At 42.1% G+C, this 27503-nt stretch overlaps 1 protein-coding gene across 3 annotated transcripts in view; it reads left to right on the plus strand.

Annotated features, from left to right (window-relative positions):
- The window catches only part of CPNE4 (copine 4), a 289357-nt gene that overhangs the window by 24308 nt on the left and 237546 nt on the right, over window positions 1-27503 (plus strand). Inside the window, exon 1 of one of the 3 annotated variants that reach the window (XM_065665583.1) lies at window positions 8747-8782. The exons of the other annotated variants lie outside the window; for them this stretch is intronic. The gene's annotated coding sequence lies outside the window, so the exon portion shown is untranslated. Of the gene's footprint in view, window positions 1-8746; window positions 8783-27503 lie in introns of those variants that run through there. 3 annotated transcript variants of the gene reach the window in all.

Consider the following 27503-nt stretch of genomic DNA (forward strand, 5'->3'; position numbering starts at 1 on the left):
GTACATTTAGGCCTAGAATATCTTCACTGAGCACATATATATATGAAAATAGGTGTATTTCCTCCCCTAAAGAGCAAGCAAAAGCAACCTGTTAACAAAAAGACCTAATCTGGTTCATCTGACTTTCCCCTTCCAGTCTTTTATGCTCTACAGCATTAAATTACATGTATTTGTTACCTCTTTACAATGTTACAAGAAGAATATTGTACAGTCGACAAACTATTCATGTTTTTAGAATGATTTCCTAGGGTGAACATTTAAATAATGAGAACAAAAGCAAAGATAGATTTCCTGTCAGTGTTCCAATAATATGAAATATTCTATACTAGGTTATAAATTATTACATATGGCCCTCAGTGATTTAAATTATTTGGCTAAATTATAGAGGTCGCTAATATTTGATCTAAGCAGTCTTCATCATTTTTAAAGAGGCATACCTGGGGCTTTCAGTTTTGTGCTGCTTATGAATTATGAGGGTTTCCCTAAGAGGCATCCTTCCTTTGAGCTCACCTGCATTAAAAAGCATGTCTAGCTTCAACTTGAAAAGGGTGGCAGAAGTGCATACTTGCAGTATGAGGCATAACAGTGATGATCTGATGGAACAGTTTCATTCTTGGAGCTGCAGCATGATTGTGTTACAGTGAAGGAAACAGAAATGACTAGTGTGAGACAAATAATGAGGGAGAAGACAGTAAAGAAGTATATTTTCTAGTAGCTAGTGCAGTAGTTGGACGGAAGACAATTCCAACAATGACTTCTTTTGATCTTGTGCTGCGTACCAAGTTGAAAAATGCCAGTAATAGTTTTAAAACTGCTTTCTAGTGGTCCTATAATTGAACAAGTGTTTCTTCACTAACTTATTTCTTTTCTTGTCAAGGATCATCTCCTTCCTGACCACAGCAGAGTATCTGTGACAGGTTCTATCACCATAGAAATTGCTGTTATGTGCTGTTCTGCAATAGGAGCAGCCTTCCACATGGCCAGCTACTCAACCCTCCCAAGCTACTTGACACAAGGAAAAATGAGAAGGAACAAATATCTCCGAAGTATTTCCCCTTTCTGAAGTCCTCACAGTTGAAACCTTTGTGATTCCACAAGCTATGTGACGCCTTTTCCCTGTGACAAATAGAACGCCTCCGATAATCTGATCTTGTTCACGGCAGCTCTGTAGTAATTTTCAGCTTCTTGTAGCCTGTTTTGTGTCAGCACAATGCACATCCCAAAGCACGAGCTAGACCTCTGATAGCTTTTCAGAAGAGATGTATGTTCTCTTAAAAAGAAAAGTGCAGTTCCCAGAAGGTGGACTAAATAACATCAGTAGTTGTCTGCTAGAGACTTACATGGGCCTTTTATCCACACCAAGACCTATGCACTTTTTACATCATCTCTGATTTGTGGCTTGAAGTAACAAACCTATGTTTGTGTAGCTAAACTGACACTACACTAAGGAAAGCATCCAAGTCATTGTTCCATGAACCATCCTTCTCTTGAAGTTCACTTACTACAAGATGATCCGCCTCCACAGCTTTGTGTTGCTAACTTTCAGTTACATACTCTGAAAGATGTAGCTGCCTGTGCAGTAACTCTGCAAGCTAGCGTGGTCTAAGGAGAATGTGAGGATCAGGTTACTTTAGTACAACTCAATGGTATTGCCTCTCCAGTTTCTGATTTTCTGGTGAAAAAGAAAAATGTTAAGAGTACATCCTCCCTTGTGCCATCGTACTCCTCTGGGCATCCTCTGTGTTTTACAGTCTACCTCAATGACATTTCTGGTTCCTGCCTTCAGTTTCCCAGCTGATGGACTCAACAGGCCAGGTTTTCACATGAGATGAAAGTAACACATTTGCAGCATCTGCACGGAGCCACAACAGACATTGTGCCTTTGCTCTTTCGCTTTCTCTTTCTTTTTCTTTCTTTGTTCTTTGTTCTTTGCCTTGAAATATAAACTCTCATATCATGTTATCTGTGTGGATGTATCTGGTCAGCAGTATTGGTTGGTAACTTGAGGGCAGAGAGAATGGACCCATAGCATTTTGTTAGTTCCAGGCAATGTTTAAGGAGAATGCAGAGAAAGCTGAGGGAGCTTTTATTGTTATTCTCCAGGCAGGGACTCAGGAAAACTCTGACAGAATAATGAGAGATCCTGGGGTTTTCTTTGCTGATTTTAGCAAAAGGTGTGAAATGAGAATATCCAGACAAATGATCAAGTATGACAACCAGAAAAGACTCCATCACAGACCAGCCTTTTTTAAAGGTATAGCAGGACAGTCAACTCTTTTGGCCAGTGTCAAGAAGTATTCAGTGCCTGTAAATGAGTTAGTACAGATTTGTCTGTTTCAGCCTCATAATCCTTGCATCTAACTGATACTCAGTCTCTCCCCCTGTATAAGGACATCTTAAGGTCTGTTTCTGGGTGCTTGCATATATCTTTTATTCAGAAAAGACATTGCAGTACCTCCTAGCTCATGTTTGGCTGTCATGTGGAAATATCTCGGCTTCACTGAGCTATTTTATCTGTATTCATCATTGTTTCAAAGTCTTTTTTCTCTTTGTTTGTTGATCCTATTAGCATATTTTTACAGCTGAAAGCCATCAAACAATTACTATATGAAGGTCAGGGTATGATTATTGTGCTGTAGACATGGTCTCCTTCCTTATTGAATTGTGATGTGCTGTTTGTCCTTGATTTTGAAGCATTAGCCAACTGGTAATTTGGCAGTCCCTGTACTGCATTTCTAATTGGGTGATAGTGCAATGGATATGTAGGGGGGGGTTTTATGGCCACTGCTATTATTTTCAAGCTTCCCAGCGTAACTCGGGCTTTCTCTCTTGAGAAAGGAAATAATTATTCCAAGATGTGAGTAAATACAGTTTTCATTAAACAAATAACAGCTTGGTCCTCCCCCTCACACCCCTGTGAATAGAAACCTGGGAAGGAGTAAAACTGCAGCAATTCTCTAACATTCCTATATGAGCTTTTGAAAAGCTTTTCAACTGGTAATCACATCAGGATTGTCGGATTTGTGTTACACATACGTCAGTTCCAGCTTACTCATGAGGAAATCAAGGCAAGAGGGGAGGTGACTTGTTCATGGATTGGCAGGAAATGAATGAAAAAGGTGAGATTTCAAAGCCAGATTTGTTGCCTCCGAGTCCCCTCTCCAATCACAAAGGCTGTGTTGCGGAGGCCGGTCTACTTTTTCTACTACTTTTCCCTTTTAAAGATACCCATGCTTTCACTTGCTGGGAATATGGCTTGTGTTCAGTCCTGTGATGACTGATCCTGACAGAGGCCAGAAAGTTTACTTATATTTTAATAAGGAGGAATGTCTACTGTTTTATGGCTATAGGGTAATACTGGGTTACTCATGATTACCTCTTACCCATCCTGTATTTTTTAGAGTGGTTACATTGACTGAATCCTGCATCCCTGGCAGGGTTCAAGGCCAGGCTGGACAGAGCCTTGAGCAACATGGTCTGGTGTGCTGTGGTCCTGCCCATGGCAAGGGGTTGGAACTGGATGATCTTAAGGTCCTTTCCAACCGCAGCCATTCTGTGGTTCTTTGATTCTAGACTGTCACACTTGGTAACTGGATTAGTTTGTTCCAATTAAACACTGTTATGGTGTTAGTTTTACTCCACTGAACAGTTCCTCTGGAATTGTTAGAAGATACCGCTAAAGTAGTAAATTGGAAACTAAGTCAGGAATTCACATTCATTTATTATAAATCTGCACAAATGCTAAAGAACAGCCTGGAGCTGACCTGGCCTTGCTTTCTGGGCCCATAGTTAGTATTTTATTTATCCTTTGGCAGAAAAAGGCGACCTACTGTCAATAAATATTCTGTGGGGAAAGTGTGACAAAAATAGGGTTTCTGTCTCACAGAGTTTTCTATCGGAAGAGATGATATTGTGAAAATAATTATTGCTCTTTGTGGGTGAATTATGACATGTAAAATCAAGGTATAATGAAGCAAAAATGGACATGGAGAAAGACTGGGCTTGTATAAGAGAGAAAGAGCTTAAGGAGAGACAACGCCAAAAGTGTTAATGGTGATGGTAGTTTATTGTTACTGAGTACAGAAGACCTGTGGGAAACACTGCTGCCAAAAAGTGTCTCCGAGAAGTCAAAAGAGGATACAGAATTAGTATTGATTATTTGAAAATCCTTATTTACATGAAGTAGAATGAAATAATATCTACATGAAAACCCCTAGTATTGGTTAGAACCTAATTGAAAAGAAAGAGAGAGACGTTTTAACAGTGGCCAGACTGTTTCCAAATTATCCTTCTTTTCTTTAATATTTTCCCCAGAGGGTCTGCTTCTCTTCAGAGTTTCTCGACAGACACACAGACTAGGGGTTTTGTAGGGAGTTTTGGAATAACTCATCCTATGTCTTGTCCAGTTTTACTCTTCACCAGAGATGTCAGTGCCAACATGTGTTGGTATCTCTGTCTTGTACTCTACTAGAATGAGTAGAATAAAACCCACCCCTTTCTGCAAGCAGCTGTATTTGGAGTGTTTGAAAGATTCTCTTATTTTTCTGGATTTCGTTATCTCCACAGAAATACAGTTATCAATGGCAAGACCCAAAGAGCTCACTGGAAAGAGCGTGCTTTGGTTCAATAACATTCAACAGTAGCAAGCCTCCACTCCTAATTCTCACCAAAAAAGAAAGGAAGAAGAGGCCTGATGGAGGAAAAGTGGCACTGACAACTGAGAATTTATTAGGTACTGCTTGCTCAACCAGTGCTCATTCGGGAATACACTGGTTTACCACACTGAATCATCCTAAGACACACAAAATGGATCATCTTGATGCTGAGAAGGCCTATTTCACATGGCTGTAGTATCCTAACTATCAATACTCACAGAAAATGAAGAGGCTCTTCTCTACTATCAATTAACTCTTCTTCTTTTTGCACAGAGGTGCTGTTCGCCCCATCATCTGTTGTGGCCATATCTAAGGATATGCTTCTCATCCTTTATATTATAAAATAATCTATTGGCAGCAAGGTTTGAAATGCTGTACCCAATTTCTGCCATGAGGAAAAATTCCTTCTTCTCCCCTCCTGCTTGACTGCTAAGGTGAGAGCTTTGAAGGCAATGGAAACCAAGCAACACTGTGGGATTCTGGTCTGAGAAATATTAGTTCCTTTACGTCAGCTAGCCCAGACATCTGACAGGTACTGGTGGAAGTCTTGAGGAACCCCTTTTGCAGGGTGGCACCCAGGAACACCAGGTTTTGAGATAGATTTCTACCCAAGATCAGAAATTCTGCAGTACTCACCAAGGCTCACAAACTTGCTTCAGCAGAGGTGAGGTGCTGCGCCAGCTGAGATTGAAGCTTCTGGGGATTTCACACACAGTACTATGGCAGGACCACAAGCGTTTCCAAGGCTAGGTCATTCTATCTTATGGTGTGTCCCAGGTTAGTGACTATGAAGCCCACTGCATATTCACATAGCCAGGGAATCCCACTTTTGATTCGCCTGAAGTCCACTATCCAAGACACTCTGGCAAAACACTGAAGTATCACCCAAGCAGCAGTTTTAGAAGTGAAATTCTGTTTCACACACACAAAAGTAACAATAACAACTACAACCGGCTAGGTCTATAGTGGAGAGAGCTGCTGGGGACAGATGATGAGGGTCCCAACACCTCTGACAGTACTAAGGGTGGTAGAGTGAGGAGAAAAATAAGAAGGGTGTAGGCTGACCAGTCCTGCTTTTTTTTTGTCTGCAAAGAACTAGAATGTAACATATATTTCCAGTAGTTGATCTTTATCTTCCCTTTTGGGAGTGTTTTCCATAGAGGACTTTTCTCGCTGAACTCTAGCATCCTTGGTCATCCCAGAGTCTCTGTACATAGGACATGCATGAATAATTTCAGAACCACTTTTAATGCCAAAATCTGGCCAGATGAGTTCAGTGGAAAAAACCATGTGTTTTTACTGTATCTGAATTTGGCTCATAACACATTAGAGTAATGTCCCTTCAAGAAAGAGCTGGTGGGAAGCTTTGTTCTGCTTTGCTGCTGTTCTTTTTTCTGACATCAAATTACTCAGTATAAATTACTGGTATAAATTACTAGTGTTGTTCTTCCCTACCATTTGCTTGACAAACTAATTACCAGTAGAGTTTTGTGCAGCCTGTGCATTTGCAAGGCTGTGTAAGGTGGCAGCTGAGGGTTCAGCTTGTGTAAATTAATCATAGGTGCTATTGACCTTGTGTGAGAGTGGCTGTGGCACATGTAAGATGAAGAGCTGCTGTGTTAGGCTGCCACTATGAAGCACCTGCTCGTAGGGTGCTTTGTAGCACCCTATGATTTCTGATTGAGTCAGTGCAATGAGCAGGATTGCATCTAATAAGCATGTGATATCTTCCTCTGGGAATCAGGAGAACAAGAGAAGGGAGGTAATGTGGGAAGAGACTGTATCTCAGGAGCCTCCATTACCCGATACCTATATGTAGAGGGGGTTATGCTCCAATTGTATTCCCGTAGGGTGAGGCATTTAATGGCATTCTGGAGATGTTAGGACTGGCCTAACTGAGCTGTTCTGGGGATGGCAGTGCTACACTGAAGTTATGCTAAATTTGCACTTGTATGTGACATGCACTAGTTGGAGCCTGCTTAGCTCTCCTGATGTATCTGCCATGTAGGAAGGAGTCTTTTGGTCAAGAAAATTCAGAAAAGTAGAGGGGACAGTATAGCTCAATATTGACTTCAGTTCAGAGGGGCATGCATGAAAATGAGTGTAACGAGCAGGTGGAAGGAGGTGATCCTGCCCCTCTGCTCTTGTGAGACCCCACTTGCAGCGCTGTGTGCAGCTCTGGTGTCCTCAACATCAGAAGGACATGGAGCTGTTGGAGCAAGTCCAGAGGAGGCCACGAGGATGATCAGGGGCTGGAGCACCTCCCGTATGGAGACAGGCTGAGGAAGTTGGGGCTGTTCAGCCTGGAGAAGAGAAGCTGCGTGGAGACCTCAGAGCAGCTTCCAGTGTCTGAAGGGGGCTGCAAGGATGCTGGAGAGGGACTCTTCATCAGGGACTGTAGCGATAGGACAAGGGGTGATGGGTTCAAACTGAAACAGGGGAAGTTCAGGTTAGATCTAAGGAAGAAATTATTCCCTGAGGCACTGGCACAGGTTGCCCAAGGAAGTGGTGAATGCCCCATCCCTGGCAGTGTTCAAGGCCAAGTTGAACAGAGTCTTGGGCGACATGGTCTAGTGCGAGGTGTCCCTGCCCATGGCAGGGGGTTGGAACTGAATGATCTCAAGGTCCTTTCCAACCCAAACCATTCTGTGATTCTATGATTATATGATCATCATATTGTCTAGATACTTCATTATTTTGCTGAATTAGGACTATCATTTGTCTGCTTGTTTCTCGGAAAGAGTTTGGAAATGGTTACATACATAGTTTTCCTGCTGTTCTGTTTTTTAGCTGGGATGGGGGAAGGTTTTCAAGGCTGGTTTTTTTTCCTGCAGGTTTCATCATCTCCTGCTTATTCCTCAACAGAAAGAATAATCTATGAAATCAATTGGTTGTTGCAGGAATGATTACGCACCTTGGGATGATTGTGATTTCAGGTAGGGGATAAATGAAAGAGTCAGACACTTCTGAAAGAATAAGTAGCTTGTAAAATTTCAGATGTCCTTGGCAAAAATACATGGATAGTGCCCTAATTTCTTCAGTGTGGCAGTGCCTTCTAAGTGTTACACAGGGCAGGATTACAAATACAGACATGAAAATTGTATGCATAAGCTTTTACAGTAAGACCTGAAGTGCTGAACAGTGCTGAGGCAAAGTGCCAGTTCCATGCTGTGGGGGTGATGCTTTATGGAAAAACTTGGACAATTTGCTAGAATGGATGTGATTTCTAGCTACATCAGCATCAGTTAGAGTCAGTTTCCTGGAGACAGTGGCAAGGGCAGTTCACTGGTGGTGAGATGTGGAGTGAGAATCTCATCTTTCAGGTATAAAGAACTCTGCATAGTTTTTCCTTTTCTTCCTTCTCAGTCTGAGGAAATTCTCTTCTCACTCCATTTATTTCTCTTGTCTTTACATCTTTCTTCTGGATTCCTTTTCCTGGTCAAATGGGCATGACCCCAATTTGACAAGTCTGAATGTATTTCTCCATCTGTAGCAGGGGGCTCGTGTTGGTGAAGCTGCAGCAAATCATCAGGGCTGGAAGCAATTTCCTGAGGTTTCTGGTCCTAACTGCTACTCAAAACAGGTTCACTCCCACAACCTCTCTGGGCCAGTGTTTGACCATGCGGACAGTAAGACTTTTTATCCTAATAGAAGTTTCCTAAATTCTAGCCTATGGTTATTAACCTCCATGGGCTGCAGGTGGAGATCTGCTCCACCATTAACCTCCATGGGCTGCAAGTGGAGATCTGCTCCTCATTTTTGAGACTCTGGCTCATGTCTCCAGCACTGCCCTGGCTGCATATTGAGAGAAATCCTGACTCACAGGATCACAATAGTGATCAGCCACCACATGATCTATAAAGTGTTCCTAAAATAAAACGAAGCTCATCTGCTGCCACAGGGATGACTGGTACAGAGGAAGGTCCTTAAACAAAAAGACATTGCCCAGGTGTTGTCAGAGCCCTCAAAGCACTAACAGACTCTATTGGCTCTGAGCAACCTCACCCAGGGCTTCCACCCACACCCATTGATACCTCATTTAAACTCAGCCCTGGGCCTTTAATCCATTCCCAAGCTATGCTGTAGGTTTGTCTGCATCCTGGCTGGACCTTTGCCATGTGCTGCAGGTAGGTTGTCTCTTGGATGAACCCCTTGGATGTATCTTGAAGCCTTATCTCTGGCCTTATCTTCTTTTGCTCCTGACTGGAGCCCCTGCTTGAAGCTTGCACCTCATTAATCACTTTCTGGGGCTACTGAAGGGCCCTTTTACCAGTCATGGTCTGTCTGGTGTCATCAGACCCAGATGGTAAGAGCATGTCCTGCACTGGGATCGCCATCAACTCCTGGCTTCATTTCCCTGGCACTTGCTGTTCCCCGACACTACTGGGGAAACAGAAAGTCAAGATCTAAATTAAATCAAAGCTGACTACTCCTTAAGTTCTTTCCTGTGCCTGGATCCAGTTCCCCCGGTCATTTCCTATTACTCTGTTTGGAGAGGACATTAATTGGCAGAAATAGATTTATAACTGTTCCCATGTGAATATCCTTGTGCTGGTCTTTCTCCCAGATGGGTTCATATGTCAGTTCCAGACTCTAAACATTTGCAAATATGCAAGTGCCAGAAAATCTCTGATATGATTGTTCATAGGAAAAGAAGAAAAAAAAATTAACTCCTTTGAGTGAGAACTGTGTTGTGGTTTCCATGCACTTGTGGAAATGAGACCCAGGGATTATTCTGGTATATGTACTGTGCTTCTCAACTGAACAATAATGTGAATGTTTAGAAGCAGCATCCTCAGCTCCCAATTGTTCGATGCTGTCCTGGAGGAGGATGTTACAGTAGGGATTTGTCCAAAGGTAGGTGCTGAGCAAATGTGAATTCTGTGGAGTTTGGCATGGCTGGTGCTCATTTGTTCTGATGTGTTGCTAATTCTTGTCACAGAAGTGAATGGTTTGGGTGATTCTGGGCTCTTTCCTGTTAACAGGGCTGTTAAATCAGTATTTTGTCTTCCCAATATGTGGAAAGCCAAAAAGTTTGGGAAGCCCAGATGTTGTTTAGCAAAAAACACAAAACCCACCAGCTTTGTACTGCTGATTTATAGCAACCATGCTGAGTGAACTTCTGTCTAAAAAACATGCAGAGATGCTGGAAGAGCAGGCGATGAAGGTTTGCCAAAGCTGAGTGTGTTTGCATAGATGGGCAGTGTGTCAGTCGTTAAATCACCAGAGTGGAGCTTGTACTTCCAAATGAGTTTGGAAATGCATTGGGGTGTGCAGATCTAGATTTTCATCTAAACTGAACATGGGGTTTGTACAAGGGAAGGAAATCTGTCTGATTTCCATATGAAAGACCACATCAGAGATAAGTAAGCCCTTCAAAATCAAGATACATTTTGTGTCTTATTCTCAAAATGCTAATTTGTAAAACATGACATGTTCAAGAAAATGTTTGGAGGGAAGTTTTATTTTCCTCCTGTCCTTCTTTGAAGGGCTGCAATTTCTGTGTCCAGATTTGTACTTACTAATTGTAAATATATGTGCATGTATATACAGTAATATATACAATGCAATGTGTGGAGGCACTGTGAAACAGTAATATGGATCCTAGAGCTGAGTTTATGATCCTTGTTCTCTGTGTTCTGGTGGTAACCATGGTTTTGCATGAGATGACTTAGAGTTGTCTGGCCTCTGTTATCTGTCCTATTGCCTCTGGGGATTTTTCTTTCCAGAAGCACATGGCAATGAGTATTGATTACCCAAACCTGAGACATTCACTGGTCGTTATTACTGGTGGTGGTTCATTTCTATCTTCTCTTTCTCAGGTTTTCTTGACCTTCTCTGAGAACTGAATTTGCTCTCTATGGCTGGCCTTTATTTCAGCTGCACGCTCTTAAGCTGATGTAGCAGTGTACTTCTATTTAGCAGATTCTAGTCCCTTCCCATTTTGTAAAGAGAGATACTCGGGAAGTTGGTGAGGTGAGAAGAGGGGTATTTGACATCTTTTTCTGTGTCTTGTTTCACTAAACAACGGGACTGGTTGAAACCGCTCAAAAGTAGTAGTAAAACTTACTGACATTCAGGGGTTTGGGCTCTTTCTTCTTATAAATTTCCAATTATACAACAGAAAAGCTCATTTTAAAGTATAATAACCACTTGAATAATGTTTTTGAGATTGATCATGGAAAAAAAAACCCCAAAACTTCTTTTCTTAACTTGAAATAGAGAATGTAATTTTGAGAAAAATGAATTTTTGGCTAAAGATTAGTTTGAATAACAGGGTGATGCCTTCTTTTACCCGGGTGAAAAGCTTGCTTTGGGAAATCCTTGCCATTGCCCCCAGGATATAGATACACTCTGGCCCTACACCTGGGATATGTGACTTTCCACCTTGGACCATCTCTGCTGTTTTCATGCCCTTGTGTGCCCATAAGGAGGTGAGCAGCCCTGATTACAGCTGCACTTTAAAAAAGTTAGTTCTCTACAGCCCTGTTCACAAACTGGTTTTAACTCTGGAAATACTCTGTTGACTCAGTTGTTCATTCTTTTTCCAGTGAAAGCTATTTAGTGCTGAATATTTAGTAAGGTAGTGCTTTGTCAGTAAATTCTTCCCTTGCAGACAGTAAGTTCTTCATATTCTTCATTGCTTCTCTGTGCATGTCCAGTCTGTTGGCCAGGGAATAGGGATTTTAATGTTCTTTCTTGGCTATTTCGATCATGGTCTCTTTAGATAATTGAACTCCACTCTTGTGGGAGAAGCTTATGAAATCACAGATGGTATTCTCCTGATAACATCTATGCTTCACCAGGAGCTATGCGTAAAGTAATTGATCAAAATCTCTTTTGGGATAGCTTAGTGATCTCACGTCATCAGCCTCTTCATTTAATTCTGTGAATGAATTAATTAATAGACTGCCAGTAATTCATTTGCAGGAGTTATGCTGCTGTCAGGTAGGCTCTACATACAGTACGTAACTGGGTATAGAAGAATCTATCTCAGTGGAAAAGCGAAACCTCCACAAATCAAAATCCCCAGATATCTCAGTGATGAACTACTGAGGTTCGCAGTGATTTAGAAGAACTGTTAATTCTTTTTACTAAATCAAGGAAGACATCATTATTTGGATTCAGACAGGAATGGGAGAGATCAATGAACTCTTAATGTCTTCCAGTAAAAAAGACTTATTGTAAATGGTGTAATAATTGATGATCATCAGATGTTTTAGGGCAGTATTTCTGTGGATGTCTTTCATAGTCCCTGTGCCATCTAAAGATGCCTCTGACCATGATGTGTCACTGGACTTCATGGCAAATACACAAAGGAAGGAATTTAATAGTGTTTCACTATAGTTTTTTAAGGAGTTTTTTTCTGAGAGCAGCATGGAGCACTGCCACTGGGTATTTATAACTTTGTGGCCAGTTGCCAGTAATGATAAGTTATCAGCAAAGAAAGGCTCGGAAGTTTAGCATGTGATGAGAGTTAAGCAATGAGAGGACAGATAATAACATTGGTATGTCAGGACACAGATCTGGAATTGTAGCCAGGCCCAAGTCTTCCCCTTCTCAACTGCTCTTTATGTGAGACATCTTAATTACCCCCTTACTTTCTGCATGATGAATTAACTATAGAGACCACAGTCTCCTGCAGAAGTCTCTGGGGTGACTAGAATGGCTTTCTGCCCTCAGTAGCTCCCATTGAGTTGATGACAGTTCTCTCTGAAACAATGTTGTAACACAGAGATTTTATGTTTAATACTTTTAAATTGTCAATTTTGGGTGGCCAGGAGTCCACAGTGGGAGTTGGTGGTTGCAACAGCAGGTTTGGCACTAGACTGACGCTAAAGAGCTCTTCAGCAGTCATCCACAGGGCTTTTCTCTGTGAATCCAGAATCTGGGCAGCAGCCTTCAGAGACCAGTCCTGGAGGAAACACTCTGGGAGAAACTCTTCAGCAGGTTTCTTCCTAAGGAAGCCAATTCATATAAGCAGCCTGAAATAAATCTTTAACCTCTGGAGTTTTTTGTGCTTCTTTAAGCCTGACCTAAGTGAAAGCCAATGCTGCTGTTAGCAAACTGCACGTGAGGCCATCTGCTTTAGACCATTTCTGTCTTGGAGCCTGAGCAGTGATGTGCTCCTAGGGGTGCAGGGGCAGCAGTCTACTATGCATGGACCTCACATAGCCTAATCATAGAATGGTTTGGTTTGGAAGGGACCTTAAAGCTCATCCAACCCTCTGCCATGGGCAGGGACACCTTCCACTAGACCAGGTTGCTCCATTCCCCGTCCAACCTGGCCTTGAGCACTGCCAGGGATGGGGCAGCCACAGCTTCTCTGGGCACCCTGTGCCAGCGCCTCAGCACCCTCACAGGGAAGAGCTTCTGCCTAAGAGCTCATCTCAGTCTCCCCTCTGGCAGGTTAAAGCCATTCCCCCTTGTTCAGTCTCTACAGGCCCTTGTCAAAAGTCCCACTCCAAGTTCCTTGTAGGTTTCCTTTATTAATGGTGCTCACTTTCATAGATGCTTCTTATTATATATATAAAAAAATAACATAGATAATGATCAAGATAATTAATGAGTAAATTCCATTTCCTCTTAGAGTCACAATTTGCTGATACAACCTGTGCAATTACGTTTTATTTCTGAGGGTTTATGACTTGGTATTTATAAAAGGCCGCTACAGAGCTCCTTCATTTCCGAACTGGCTATTCCTGGTTTTGTTTCTCTTACTAAAGTCTGTTCAGCAATTTTGAAATTGCAGTTTCTGGCGGTGGTGAATGTAATGAATGTAAATACTTTGATACTTTCTCATCAGAATTTGTCCTACTTTAGTTGGAGCGTATGGATAGTAACATCAAATGTGAGGGAGTCACTGTGGTTTTGTCAGTGTGTGCTTCTAGCTTAGCATTTAATAAAGGATTGCATCAAGGGCCTGTAAGGATGCTGGGGAGTGACTCTTCATCAGGGACTGTAGTGACAGGACAAGGGGTAACGGGTTCAAACTGAAACAGGGGAAGTTTAGATTGGATATAAGGAGGAAGTTGTTTAAGGGTGGTGAGGCACTGGAATGGGTTGCCCAGAGAAGCTGTGAATGCTCCATCCCTGGCGGTGTTCAAGGCCAGGTTGGACAGAGCCTTGGGTGATATGGTTCAGTGTGAGGTGTCCCTGCCCATGGTGGGGGGTTAGAACTGGATGATCTTAAGGTCCTTTCCAACCCTAACTATTCTATGATTCTATAATATTTCACTGTAGAGAAGAGCTACTGAAGATTTGTTTTGAACTCAGCATTTTAGGGGAAAGTCTTTCCTCTGCAGGCACACTTCCTGAAAAATGCCACCAAGTTACCTTTTGTAAGGTAGCTAACATGTCCAGCTAGTTTTGTGCAAGGATGAAGAAATACGTTAAAGGAACTGCCATCTCATTCACCTAACATAGGAAAACAATCTATGACCACAGAAGTTCAAACAGCTAAGGGTTCAAAAGGACAGCCAGAACAGAAATAAATGTATGTTCTCATCTTCATGGACCTCTGTTGCTGTGCTCTTTGGCTGGTTCCCGTGAACACTAATGTCAGGAGTAGGAGTTGTGGATAACACAGACTATATTTCAGTCTTATGGCTATCTCTTTCCAAAAGTGGTACTTGAAAGGATAAAGCTGTTAATAATGGTCCTGTAAGGAAGATACATGGTGTTTGTGACAGGGGAGGAAAAGGCTGTAAGTTTATCTAGCTATCAATATCAGATCATTCATTTTATCTTTGAGCTAGTATGGCCAAGAATTAATGTTCTGGAGAAATACTTGCTGTATCCGTTATATCCCTGGAACGCTATTATGCTGTCAGAGATAACTACAGAATGTCATATAGCCTTCATATTTTACCCACTGACTTTGGTTTTTTGTTTGTTTGGGCTTGGTTTGGTTTGGTTTGTTTATTGTTGTTGTTTTTTTTTAATGTCTTTTATGTTCTTGAATGCTTTTACCTGTCATGGTTCAGAGCTTTGATTCGAATTAATATTTAGGAACCTTGATGCCTTGCCTTAAGCTTCTTCGAACTCTGTTGGTTGGAAATATATTTTGAGGGCCACAGGGATGATCAGAGTTCTGGAGCACCTCTCTTATGAGGAGCTGGGTCTGTTTATTCTAGAGAAGAGCAGATTGAGAGGGGATCTCATCAATGCAGACCAGTATCTCAAAGGTGGGTACCAAGAGGATGGTGCCAGACTCTTTCCAGTGGTGCCCAACAACAGGAAAGAAGCAGTGGCCATAAACTAACAGACAACAAGTCTCACCTCAGCATGAGGAAGAACTTCTTCACACTGAGGGTGTCAGAGCACTGAACAGGCTGCACAGGGGGGTTGTGGAGTCTCCCTCTCTGGAGACATTCAAACCCGCCTGGACATGTTCCTGTGTGACCTGCTCTGGGTGGCCCTGCCTTGGCAGGGGGTTGGACTGGATGATCTCCAGAGGTCCCTTCCAACACTGATGACTCTGTGATTCTGTGTCAGACTTCTTGGGTTTTGTTCAGCAAGGTCTACCTTGAGGAGAGCGTTTTAACATTTCAGTACTTTCATCCTGTGAAAAGCAGACGTACTGAAGTACGGCTGTGTCACCTTGAGTCACAGTCCAGGGAAAAAGGTGTGCAAGAGCTGTTCAGGGCTCCCTTGTTTGCTCTGCAAGGTCAATCAGGCACAGGCTAAGGGGAAGGCTTCAGCTACACCCTGGCTATGCCTGTGCCTAGCCATGTACCTTATTGATGAACCCTGATCTGTAACTGTAGTTTCCAGCTTGACCTCAACGTGCCTTGTTGCTATGGGTTTGTCTGATGACGACAGGCTCAGTTGCTTTACCAGGTTAGCATCACGAGCATTGAACTCCTGCTCTGCTTAAGGTGCCGTGGGACTGCACACTTGTGTTTGGTGAGGCTCTTCTGCTGACAGGCAGGGTACTTAAAGTGATCACATGCTAGCTGTATAGCATGCACAGTTTATTAAACAAGCACACTAAAACAAACAAGCACACTAACACAGATCGGGTATATATAATAAATGAGTACAATAAAGCAAACCAGATATATAAGTACAGAGGAAAATTAGCAATGCATCAAATCATTACTGCATAGAGAGAACAGACATTAAGAAATACATCACCAGTCACCAATGAATCATCATCCAGGCCCACTCTTCAGGCTGGGAAGCCCTGTTGCAGCCAGTGACAAGTCTTAGGTAATCAGGAAATGGACATGAACATACACATCTATACTCTACTGAATACACTGTGGCAAAAATATACTCAGTTATGTCTCTCAGTCACAAGAGGGTATCGACTGTCAGATAGATTCCCATCCATTAGAGAGGACACTTCCTATTGTCCGCTTTGGTGTCACCTCAGGCTCCTAACTCTTCTCTGCTCAGGGTGCAGCTCTCTCCTGCGCCTCCCTAGCAACAGACATCAAGCGATTCTTCTGGTTAGGCAAACGACTTTGTGTATAGAATAACCATCCCAAAATGATGAGGGATGCTGCACTAAGCCGTCTTTGAATTATATGTGTTTTATGGTTGACTGCTGTTATGTAGCTTGAATTTATCAGCTAGCTTGTTTTGACGCCAAAATGGGAGGAAAAAGCCTGAAAGCCAATTGTATCTCTGGTGTAATAAAATATTATTGACTTCAGTAGAACTATATTGATTACAAGACAGCAGAGTTTAAACTAGTGTCAAGCTCAACAGAAATATAGTCCTTTCCAACCCTAACTATTCTATGATTCAGATACCGTTTACTTCAGTGGGGATAAGAAACATTCAGGACAATTTGTTTCATATTCTTCAGAATATGAAAAATCCTGATAACATATGCACTTAACAACATAACTGCAATTTCCAAACACAAAAACTAGCAATAAGAATACTGAATACCTTGAGTCTGTGTTTCAATGTTTCAGCTTATTTCTCCTAGTGAGAGCTAGCCAGGAGAAGACCTGGTTAGAGTGGAAGGTCTGTTGGGATCACATGCATACACTTGGACGGAGACCCAGAGTTCTCATGGCCTTTTACCAAAGGCAGATTTGGAACTTCTATAATTGCCAAGCACTAATCAGAGCTGGGGAACATCTGTGCTTGGTTTTTCTTGCCAATCTTTGGTGTAAGTGCAGTAGTTAAGGAGAAAAATCTCAACTTGTGAGTCTAACTTACTCTATGTCTTTAGAGAATTTTAGCTTCCATTAGCTCTAAATCAGTTTATAGTGACATGTCTTGCAGATGGTCTGCCAGCAACCATTTAGTGCAGCTGTCCATATCTCAGGCAGTCAGGTAGCAGGATCTAATGTCCAGTTTCGTTTGCTGGACATTCAAATAACAGAACAACTGGTTTGATTTATGGTTGCAGAGAGAGTATCAGTGCCATGGCACTCAGGCAAAATAGCTCTGTCACTTCAGGTTCAGGGCTATAGCCAGGTACACAGTGGTGTTTAATTTGCCTGTCTTTTAGGGATTAGCACAGTGTATTTGCCTTCTATAATGATTAACATAATATTGAGGAGAGACTCCCTCACAAACTGAGGTGTCAACAAAGGTAATAGGGACCGTGACACCAGATGGAAAGAAACAGTACTTGCCACATGAAGGGGAAAAAGGCAAAAAAAGTTAACTGGTATTGATTGTTATGGCACAGGCAGACGTTAAACATACACAGCAGACAATTACAGCACAATTACAATTATAGAGCTGGCCTCTCACCTCAATTAAAAGGAAACCTGGTGTGGGCAATGTGACAAGGAGAGGAACTGTTCTTTTATCTTGAGAAGTGCTTCTTTCTCTGCTTCCATGGACTGTTTAGGCTGGTCTCTTGTTTGCCTTTAGTCGAGATGTTAATTCTTTCTGCTTTCCTGTGAGAAAATCCATGCTTAAGAAGAAGAAAATAGGAAGAGTCTGAAAACTGGGAAGAGATTTCAGTGGGGATGGGGAAAGGAACAAACAGTATCTCGATTGCTATTACCTGTTGCAGGTCTACTGACTTCAGCAGACTCCTCCACAAATCTATTTCTTCTCATCCTTCAGAGCCAAAGTGACTTCCCATCATCATTGGAAGAGTTAGAAAGGGCCTGGATGTTGACATCTGTGATAGCTCCTCGAATCACTGTTTGACTCCTTTCCAAATGAGCTTTGAAGATGGACAGCCAATCTCCAAATGAAGGTACTTAGTAGTACAGAACATCTGTTTCTCACCACTACCCAGAGACATATTTAGCATCGTATGCTGTTATGTGTAGAAACGTCTTTCATTATTCTTAGTGCTGAAATATAATCTAGTAGGTCATCTTGTCACTTCTCATCCCCCTGTCAGTATCACTCAGCAGCATCTGGGTTGTTGACATTGTGGGTGAAGGAAGGATGGATGTGTTTTTAATAAAGGGACAGTGCTGAACCTAGTGTTGAAAATTGAATGAATCATAGGATCATAGAATAGTTAAGGTTGGAAAGGACCTCAAGCTCATCCAGTTCCAACCCCCCTGCCATGGACAGGGACACCTCACACTAAACCATGCCACCCAAGGCTTCGTCCAGCCTGGCCTTGAACACTGCCAGGGATGGAGCACTCACAACCTCCCTGGGCAACCCATTCCAGTGCCTCACCACCCTAACAGGAAAGAATTTCCTTCTTATATCCAATCTAAACTTCCCCTGTTTCAGTTTGAACCCGTTACCCCTTGTCCTATCACTACACTCCCTAATGAAGAGTCCCTCCCCAGCACCCCTATAGTCCCTGTGCTTCAACTGCTAAGTTAAGTTGTCCATTTGACTCCATACTTCTGACATGATGGATGTCTGAGAACAAAAGAGTAGTTCTGAACAGAGACTGAACTTACCTACATATTCATATGACACTTCGTTAATTGTCGGTTGCTGGAAGTTGCTCCCATCAAGTAAGAGCAATATATCTATACAGGAGTTAATATATACCAGAGTGTAAACATATATATGTATATGTGTATATATATGCAAGGGCACCTTCTATGTTCCATGTGTAACACATGCTTAACCTTGGCGTGATCATACTTGCATAAGAAACTAATGGCAATGTGTATTTGTAGAGTAAATGGGAATACTGCTAAAAGGTACAGCAAGACAATTTCTGAGTTCAGTGCAGGTGATACCATATGTCTTAGAAGTTTTCTTCCAACTCTTGCAAGGTCCTCACAGAGAAACTCTTTTTCAGTTTAAGATTATACACTATTTAGCTCTTGTTGCAGGGGCCAGTTTGTTTCTGTCTGTATGGACTGTCAGTGGTTTTGATTTTCTAGACTGCTTTGTATCCGACCTGTTTGATAGAGTGTTTCCTTTGGTGTGCAATGGCAGTGAATAACTGGAAATCAAAGCCAGTGAATGAATGCCAAGCTCCCTGTAGTTAGGAAAACCCAAACCCACCTGTTATTTACATCTTAACATGTTCAAGCTTGTTCTTGTGGGATACTGCTGGAAACTAACATATAGCTTTGGTTTAAATGGATTAGCTGAGTGTATTTATTAAAATGAACATTATTCTGTCTTCCTGTGTTTTGCATAAAGGCGTCTTTGTTAATTTGGTTTTCTCTTTAAGAAAATAAATTCTTTTTAATGAAATCTTCATTTCCTTTAGCAGCGGATGACATGAAACATGAAACATACTTTAATGTTGCAGGTGGCTAGTGTATAGATCAGTTGATCTTACTTCACCTTTTACTAATGAATGAAGGAGATTTTGCAGATACTTGCTCAGCATAGGCAACTGGAAACACGGGTACCAATTTCATCAAGGCAAATTAGAAACAGACATTCTTGCAAGCTGCAGATCTTCTTCTGACATTAAGACTTTGCATGAGATTGGTCCTGGGCTGCACTGTTTGCTTATTCAAACTCCTGTAGGTAGATGAGAGGTGGTGTAAGGTGTACTTTTACTTTAATAAACATTTAGGATCCTATTTGAGTGCATGAAGGCTTAAAGATTTATTATTTTCTTCTATTTTGGGGACAGCTTCATATTCTTGGCACACAACTGAGTTTGCAGTAATGGGGACTAGAGAGCTCTGCTTATAGCCTTAGAGCAATAAATCTGCTGTTCATCTGAGAATCTTCAGTGTGACACACAGTGATGCAGTGGATGCTCCATCCACATCCAGCTCTCTTTTAAAGTTTATGAGCTTGTTCCCCGGAATACTGTGTCCTTAAGGAAAGGAGCACCAATAAACACATTTAGAATTAGCAGGCTTTGATTTTGCAAAAATCCTGTCCTATACTTAGTGAACAAAGGTGGAGAAATGGACTCTGGAAACATCTGTATCCACAAGACATTCCAGACAAGGGTTTGTGAAGGGCATGAAAGATTTTGTGCCCACAGAACAATTTGATCTTATAGAAATATTACTGTGTCTGGGCTTGATTGACTGGTGAATAATTGAAAAGGAAAGGCAGTTTGTCTTCTGTGATCGTGTGAGGGAAAAATGCTACTCAAACTTATATTTGTATAATGATTCTTGTGCAAGTATTCTACTTATTAATAAGATCCTTCAGGAAGTTACCCCAAAGCCTGGAAAGTGATCATGTAGTTCAAATAGAACCTCTTGACTCAAAATCACAGGAGAATGGTTCCAATACCTAATTTCTAGTAAGAGCCTTGTTGTATTCATGTGAAGATAATGACCCTTCACAAGCTGTCAGACAGCTATAGCTGAACTATTTAGGCAGTTTTAAGGTACAAGTGCAAGTCTAGATCCTGATATGGGAACACCAACCTAAACATAGAATCGTAGGATGGTTTGGGTTGGAAAGGACCTGAAGATCATCCAGCTCCAAACCCCTGCCATGGGCAGGGACACCTCACACTAGACCATGTCACCCAAGGCTCTGTCCAACCTGGCCTTGAACACTGCCAGGGATGGGGCAGCCACAGCTTCTCTGGGCACCCTGTGCTAGGGCCTCAGCACCCTCACAGGGCAGAGCTTCTGCCTTAGATCTAACCTGAACTTGCCCTGTTTCAGTCTGAACCCATCACCCCTTGTCCTATCGCTACAGTCCCTGATGAAGAGTCCCTCTCCAGCATCCTTGTAGCCCCCTTCAGACACTGGAAGCTGCTCTGAGGTCTCCACGCAGCTTCTCCTCTCCAGGCTGAACAGCCTTTATTCTGAGGATTTCCTGAAAAAAAACCCCAAAACCAAAAACCCAAACAAACCAACCCAGACTAATGCCTGAAGGGGTGGTGTGGGCTGAAATACTTTACCCTTGACATTTTGCATTGCAGTTAATCAGCAGTATGGATATGTCTTCTCTGCTTCTATGATGATAAGCCTTGGCAGGTGAACCTTCTCTAAACAGAAAAATTTCCCTTCTGTACAACAGTCTGTCACATTTTGAAGAGCACTAACTTAATTTTTAAAACAAACATCTGGAAATAGAAATGTAGGTGAGAAGAAATAGAAAGATGAGGTCAGAGGCAGCAGCCTCCCCCCAGCAGTCTGTTCTGAAAACCCAACAGTTTTCTAATATTGACTTCACTCCTACAAGGAAAACTCCAGATTAGTTTTTTGATAAGGATGTGGGAGGTGGAGAACACACTGAAGTGGTTCACTGATCAATCCAGAATGGCCCAAAAACTTAGGGTGAAACTTCATGCTTCTGCAGTTTAGTGTGGAATACGTGGTTTGTAAGATGGCAGGAGCACTCTGCCGGTGAGAGGGGAAGGGTTAAGATCAGTGTTAGAAGTTTACATAAAATAATTCCTTTCTGAATCTGGTAAATGCTTTAAAGTAAAACTGTGATTTCCACGAGTCAGTGTTACACATGGAGCTTGAGTAGCATCATAGTTCCTCGGCCAGAGGAAAGTAGAGTTGCAGGTAGATGACAGTTACTGAAACTAAAAGGATGTGATTTGTTTGTAACTCCTCAAAGCCTATGAACAGAGGATGAGGTTTAGTGTTTGCATGGGACTGTGTTAAGCATTTCATTTCCTGATGGTCAGGAAATTGGGGTTGCACAAGACAGGAGTGAAGACTATTGTTCATTGTTGGACTGTAGGATTCAGCAGAGTCAAGCCAGGCCTGGTATTTCCAGTATCTCCATTATTGTGGTCACTGCTCAAATCAGTTCTGTCACAGGAAGAATTTGGGTTAGAAAGAAGGGCAAAACAGCCAGCTTACATGGACCTTGTGTGAGTGGTATGGCTGGAAATGCCACCTCTCATCATAGCTTTGCACAATACTGTAGGATGCTGCCATGAGCTTGTAGGCTCCTTCTTCCTCTAAGTTTTTCCATGGGACTGATAATGCTATGTGCATGGGGAAGAGGGAGCCTCATCTTTGATACAATTCCAGTGAAGCAACTGGACATATCAGGTATGAATTTGCCTATTTCGATGTCCCAGAAACAACAGGCTTTCAGAGTGTATAGGTAGTTATACCATAAGTATATAGATATACTGTATCGATATAGGTACAGATGGATATAGAAAGGTCACAGGTGGTTGTGGGAATTCGATGCTAGATTAATGAGACAAATTGAGTTTTCACTCACTGTAAAATGCTAAGGGATTTGGGAATGTCAAATAAAAGTACTTTGGCCCTTAAAATGATGTGATGTAGCTTATCTCCTGCTGGAAAAAGAACCAGTAAAGCACTGCTGAGTAGATGCTTACTGCTGGTGGGGACTTTGGGAAAAATGTGGTTCATCACTACTCAGCACTTGTCTTCTTGATTTTAGTGGGTAATTAAGTTGCAGGCAGCCCTTTTAGTGATCTCAGCTATGCACAAGAGATTCAAAGCCTGAAATCCAATAGTGTGTGCTCTCCTGCTTCCTGACTAATCCTGTCAGATGCGGTGGGCTGAATGGATGATCTAATAAGAGACCATAACTGCAGTCAGCTCACTCTTGTACAGAAATTAATAATGAAAGCCCAATGAAATAAAGAGAAAGAAGCTAATTTATGAAGGAATAATAGCATAGCCAAACTGGAAAGTTGCCTATTGTCAAATCAGGTCTTGTAAGCAACTGCCTGAAGTATAACATATATCCACCATGCTCCATGCACATTGCACTGTTTCCTGTGACTGCACCTTCTACTTACCACGTTGGCAGAAGGTGGCTTGGGAAGGTGGTTCCATGCAGCACATCATTCAGAAATTTTGGGTGCATAATGATTTAGAAATGGAAATACATCTGAGAGGCTTCCTCCCTGGCCAAAGAGGTTTGCAGACCAAATTACTACCATAGGCACACAAGTAAAAACTCTACATCTATAGAAGGAAAGAAAAGGTAGGCATGGAATTTCAGAAGCTGGTTATTGGGTCGGTTACTAAATTGTTTCTCTATAGCTCAGTTAACTTCCTCCTTGCTTAAGGACTTGCAATCCTCCATGCCTTCTCCGCCTCATCTTCTCTCATACTCTTCTCAGACCCCCCTGAGCCCCTGAGCCCCTGGTGCTGTTCCAAGCTGGTGCAGAAGCCCAAAAGTGGGATGATGTACAAAATGCAGGTCATTCTTCACTGCAGCTTCTTCACCTTCTGCTTTGGCAGCAGCATGATGGAACTGTCTAGCAGCTGGCAGTTTACCATACTGCAGATATGTAGATATACTGCAAGATAAATCAGGGGCCAGGACTCGTCAGCTTTTTAGTAAAGTTAGAGATGAATTTCCCTGGAAGGAAGTTCAGCGCGTATCGAGGTACTGCCTGTACCAAAGCACTCCGAGGCATTGTGCAGTTGGAAACTTACTAGGAGCAAATCTAACTTCCTTTGTGGAAATTTTTCAGGGAAGTTCGCGTCTGCAGTCACACATTTCTCTGTGGTGCATTGCAACGTGTACGTCCCTTCCACAAACCTGCTTGCCTCTGTGCCTCTGGACCAAGTGGTTTTGCTCTTCCCAAGGAACAGTGAGTGGTAAATAGCTTCCTTTTCTTTGCGAGGAGACCTGGGCAAAACAGCAAAGCTTTCTCTCATACAGAACTCAGTTTTAGCCACATTTCAAGTGAGGAACAGGTTGAAAACATCTCACCTAACTATCGCTTAAAATCAACCTGACAAACCTATCTCAGTTACAGTCATCTGTAACAGAGAAAGAGACTCCACTGAATGTGGAGGCATCCCTGAAATATTGCTGATCTCTTATTCTGTGCTTCAAGACCCTTCGAGCAAGGGCTCTCACTGATTTTGAGCAGTGTCCAGCACACAGGAACTTTGATTTGAATGTAACACTAAGACCTCTGACTGTACATGGGTAGGCTGATGACACTGAGCAGGCACAGGAGGGTTCATTTGCTGGACCAGAAAACAGTCCTACAGTTCCCACTTTTGAAGCAAGGCCTCAAAGCCCTGGGGCTCTTCTCTCCCATCAGCTGGATGAAAACCTGTCACTGATCACCAAGAAACTGAGAGGAAAAAGGGGAGTCCGTTGTTACTGTTGGCCATGCTTTGTTGCCTTGCCATCCATAGGACATATTCTTATCCAAAATGGCATCAGGTGAGATACAGTTTAGCATGACAATATTCTCTGTGATAAGAGTCAGTTAGACTCCAGTATCTTACAATTTCATAGCTACAGTGGATCAGTAATAAGTTTATGATGTTTTAACTCCTGATATTATACCTGTTCAGGTTCTTGAATATCCTGAGGACTTTGCCACTCATTGCCTGAAAATCCACTGTTCAGAAGGAGATCACTGTGCCAGGCAATGTTCATGTTTCAGGAGGTACGTAATCATGGCTGCTCCTTATTGGAGGTTCTTCTGAGCCCTGATTTGTTATGTGGAGTGTTTTCTCATCTGGTTTCTGGTTCTGCTGTTGGTTTTGGATACAATGGGATAAACTCATTTGTACTCTAGCTCCAGGTTAGTCAGTGGAAGTTCAGTTGGGATTAACTAGGAGCAGTGTTTAAACTTCAGGAGTCAGAAGCAGGGTACTTTGCTATAGGTCCTGTTGCTCCTGGGGCTTGTTCTGTATCTGCCAGAACAGTCTTCTAGCCAGTTTTTGTCTGATCCTTAAGGATGGGATTGGAAGGAAGCAGACTGGTTTGTGGTGCAAATGATCAGGTCACAAGCACGCACTTGCTTTCTATAGGCAATCCCATACCTTTTCATTCTCACAGTTAATGCTTTACTTGAACCAACACTATTACTCTGAAGGGCTTTTATGTCATGGCCGGACTCTGCTCTTTCCTTTTGCTGAAGGAACTGAGATATCTTTGGCCTGTGCCAGCTATTGCTCCCACAGACATTAGCATCCATCCTGTAGTGATGTCCTTCTGGGATTTTGTTCCATTTTACTACAAGTCTTTCCAATTGTATGGGGCTTTTTGTTGCAGAACAATAAAGTTTGTGAGTACAAAGGACAAAGCTGAGCTTGGCTGTCTACTGCAGCTGATCTTAAACAGCAATGGCAGGACAGCAATGAACACATTCACGACGTTAGCTGCTGATACCAGGACCACCAGGTAGAAAGAGTACACTTCTACTTCTGTGTGTCCCTGCAAGGGATGGGCACACTCTAGATCTTTAATAAATGTGTTTTCCTTCTTCGTTTATATTAAGATCTATAGCATGAATCACAACACAGGCCTGGTGCCTGTATTATACTCCTACTGCATACACCTACAGCTATCTCATGATAAACCAGCTCACAAATTATGGCTTTCTCTCTGCTACTCTGTGGCACTGGTACTGGTATTAGAATACTAACTTATTAGCAGGCAATTGTCTCTAATCCAGTAGCAGCAACAACACTAATAAGTGAACTGCCTGAGGTCTGATTGAAAGCTGTCAAATCTGCTCCTGATTTCAGGAAGGGCAGGAGTAGACTTAAGGCTGATAAGATCATTTCCTTGATAAAATCAACCATGAGATATTTCCCTTTTTCCCTTTTTCCCTTTTTCCCTTTTTCCCTTTTTCCCTTTTTCCCTTTTTCCCTTTTTCCCTTTTTCCCTTTTTCCCTTTTTCCCTTTTTCCCTTTTTCCCTTTTTCCCTTTTTCCCTTTTTCCCTTTTTCCCTTTTTCCCTTTTTTCTTTCCTTTTCTCTTTCCCTTCATCCCTTCCTTCTTTCCCTTCCTTCCTTCCTTACTTACTTCCTTTACAGGGACTGTTAAATTACACTATTTCCTTGTGTAAGTATTGTGACTTCTCTTGATGTTTTCCCAAAGATATCCCATTTGGGGGGAAACGTGTTCAGTCCAGCATCACTTCTCTTCCTGTGCGCTAAGGCAAAACAGACATATTGTATCATGAAAAACAGCATCGCCTGACAGCCTCTAAAAATACACATCACACATCGCTTGCTATTTTAAATAGCTGGCTAAAGGAAGAAAACCTCCCCAGCACATCTCTGGTATAAAGTATTGACACATTAACATCTTACATAAGGGAAACAGCTCCTTATTACCAGAAACTTATAATGAAGTTGCAAAGCATTTTTTAACCATATTGAACAACAGAATAGAAAGCTGCCTTAGACTGCTTAGATCCTCTAAGGATATAGATCTAGGAATTGTTCACAGAGAAATTAATCGATATTCTAGGTACTTACTCCATCCCCTACAGAATATTGCCCAGTTATTATATGAGCTCAAAACTGAAATAAAATCTGAAATATATGGTGAGAAGACCAGCAGCTCTTGGGGGTAGATTTTGCTTTCCTCAAACTTGCCTGGATTTTGAAGCTGGTAGGAAGTACAGTCTCCATAGACATTCCAGCTGGCAGGATGGGGTTAGGGAACTGAGCGTTGCTGTTGCTTACTCTATTTACTCTTACAGAGTACCTGACCAAGCTGTGGAGTATGAAAACGTGCTGCACCTTTCCATCTACCACACTGGTATCCTTTCCATCTCAACTATTACCTGACAGTACAGGAACATCTGCAGTTCACTGTACTCTTATTGGGGATAACACCTCAATCATTATCTTTTGCTCAACAAGACCCAAAGTGCACTTTAGCTTTTGAGTGGGATCAATTTAATCACTTTTGAGCAAGTCAGAACGCTTCCTTTCAAAAACCCTTCCTTGTAAATTTACTGCATTGATTTTCTGCACATTCTTACTTTGCAAGTGGTCACTGTAATTTTTTGCTCTGAGAGGTTGGCAACAAGTTACCTGTAGTCCAGTATAGTTTACAGGGCAAGGGCACATCCCTGTGGGCTCTGAATGCAGCTTGACTGTCAGGTTCAGGGTGCTTAGAATATCCCTCAGCAAGGATCTGACATCAGGGGTCTTCTGAGGGTGTCCATCTGATCTTTATTGCTCAGAGGACTGAAGCACGTTATTAGAATGTGTCATGGAGTAAGAAATCCAGAGCTTTCATTCTTTTGAACTCTTAATCTCCCTTAACACCATCCTAAAATAATACTTGATTTGAGATTAGCATTTTATCTGGATACTCCTGAGGTTTTATTCTGTTAAAAAAATACCTCTTCCCGACACCATGTTAACAAGAAGAGAGATAACATATGCAGAGTGATCTCTGATCATCTTAGAATTGCATGGTATGGAATGGTAGGGTGTTTTAAGGGCTCATAAGAATAAACCTCTCCTTTGTAGACACTGTAGTCACCAAAAGTAGGTCCTGGGTTGTGAATTAGGAAAGTCTTCTATTATTGGCAATGCTTTTGACTTGCTGTGAGATCTTTGCCTCAGTTTACCTCCCCAGCCACTTCTCCGTGTGTCTCTGAAACATTTGGAACACAGATTGTCCCTTAAAGGAAACATAAATAAGCAAATGTGTGTATACAACAGCCTTGCGGTTGCAAAAGGTTGCAAGAGGTTGTCGCTTGTTTTCTCACTTTTGGAATTGCTAAGTCCATGGAACTGAAATAAGTAGAATTTGCTGTGTATACATTACAGCGCATAGGGAAGCC

Source organism: Lathamus discolor, chromosome 2 (assembly GCF_037157495.1).
Source record: "Lathamus discolor isolate bLatDis1 chromosome 2, bLatDis1.hap1, whole genome shotgun sequence".
Taxonomy (NCBI): domain Eukaryota; kingdom Metazoa; phylum Chordata; class Aves; order Psittaciformes; family Psittacidae; genus Lathamus; species Lathamus discolor.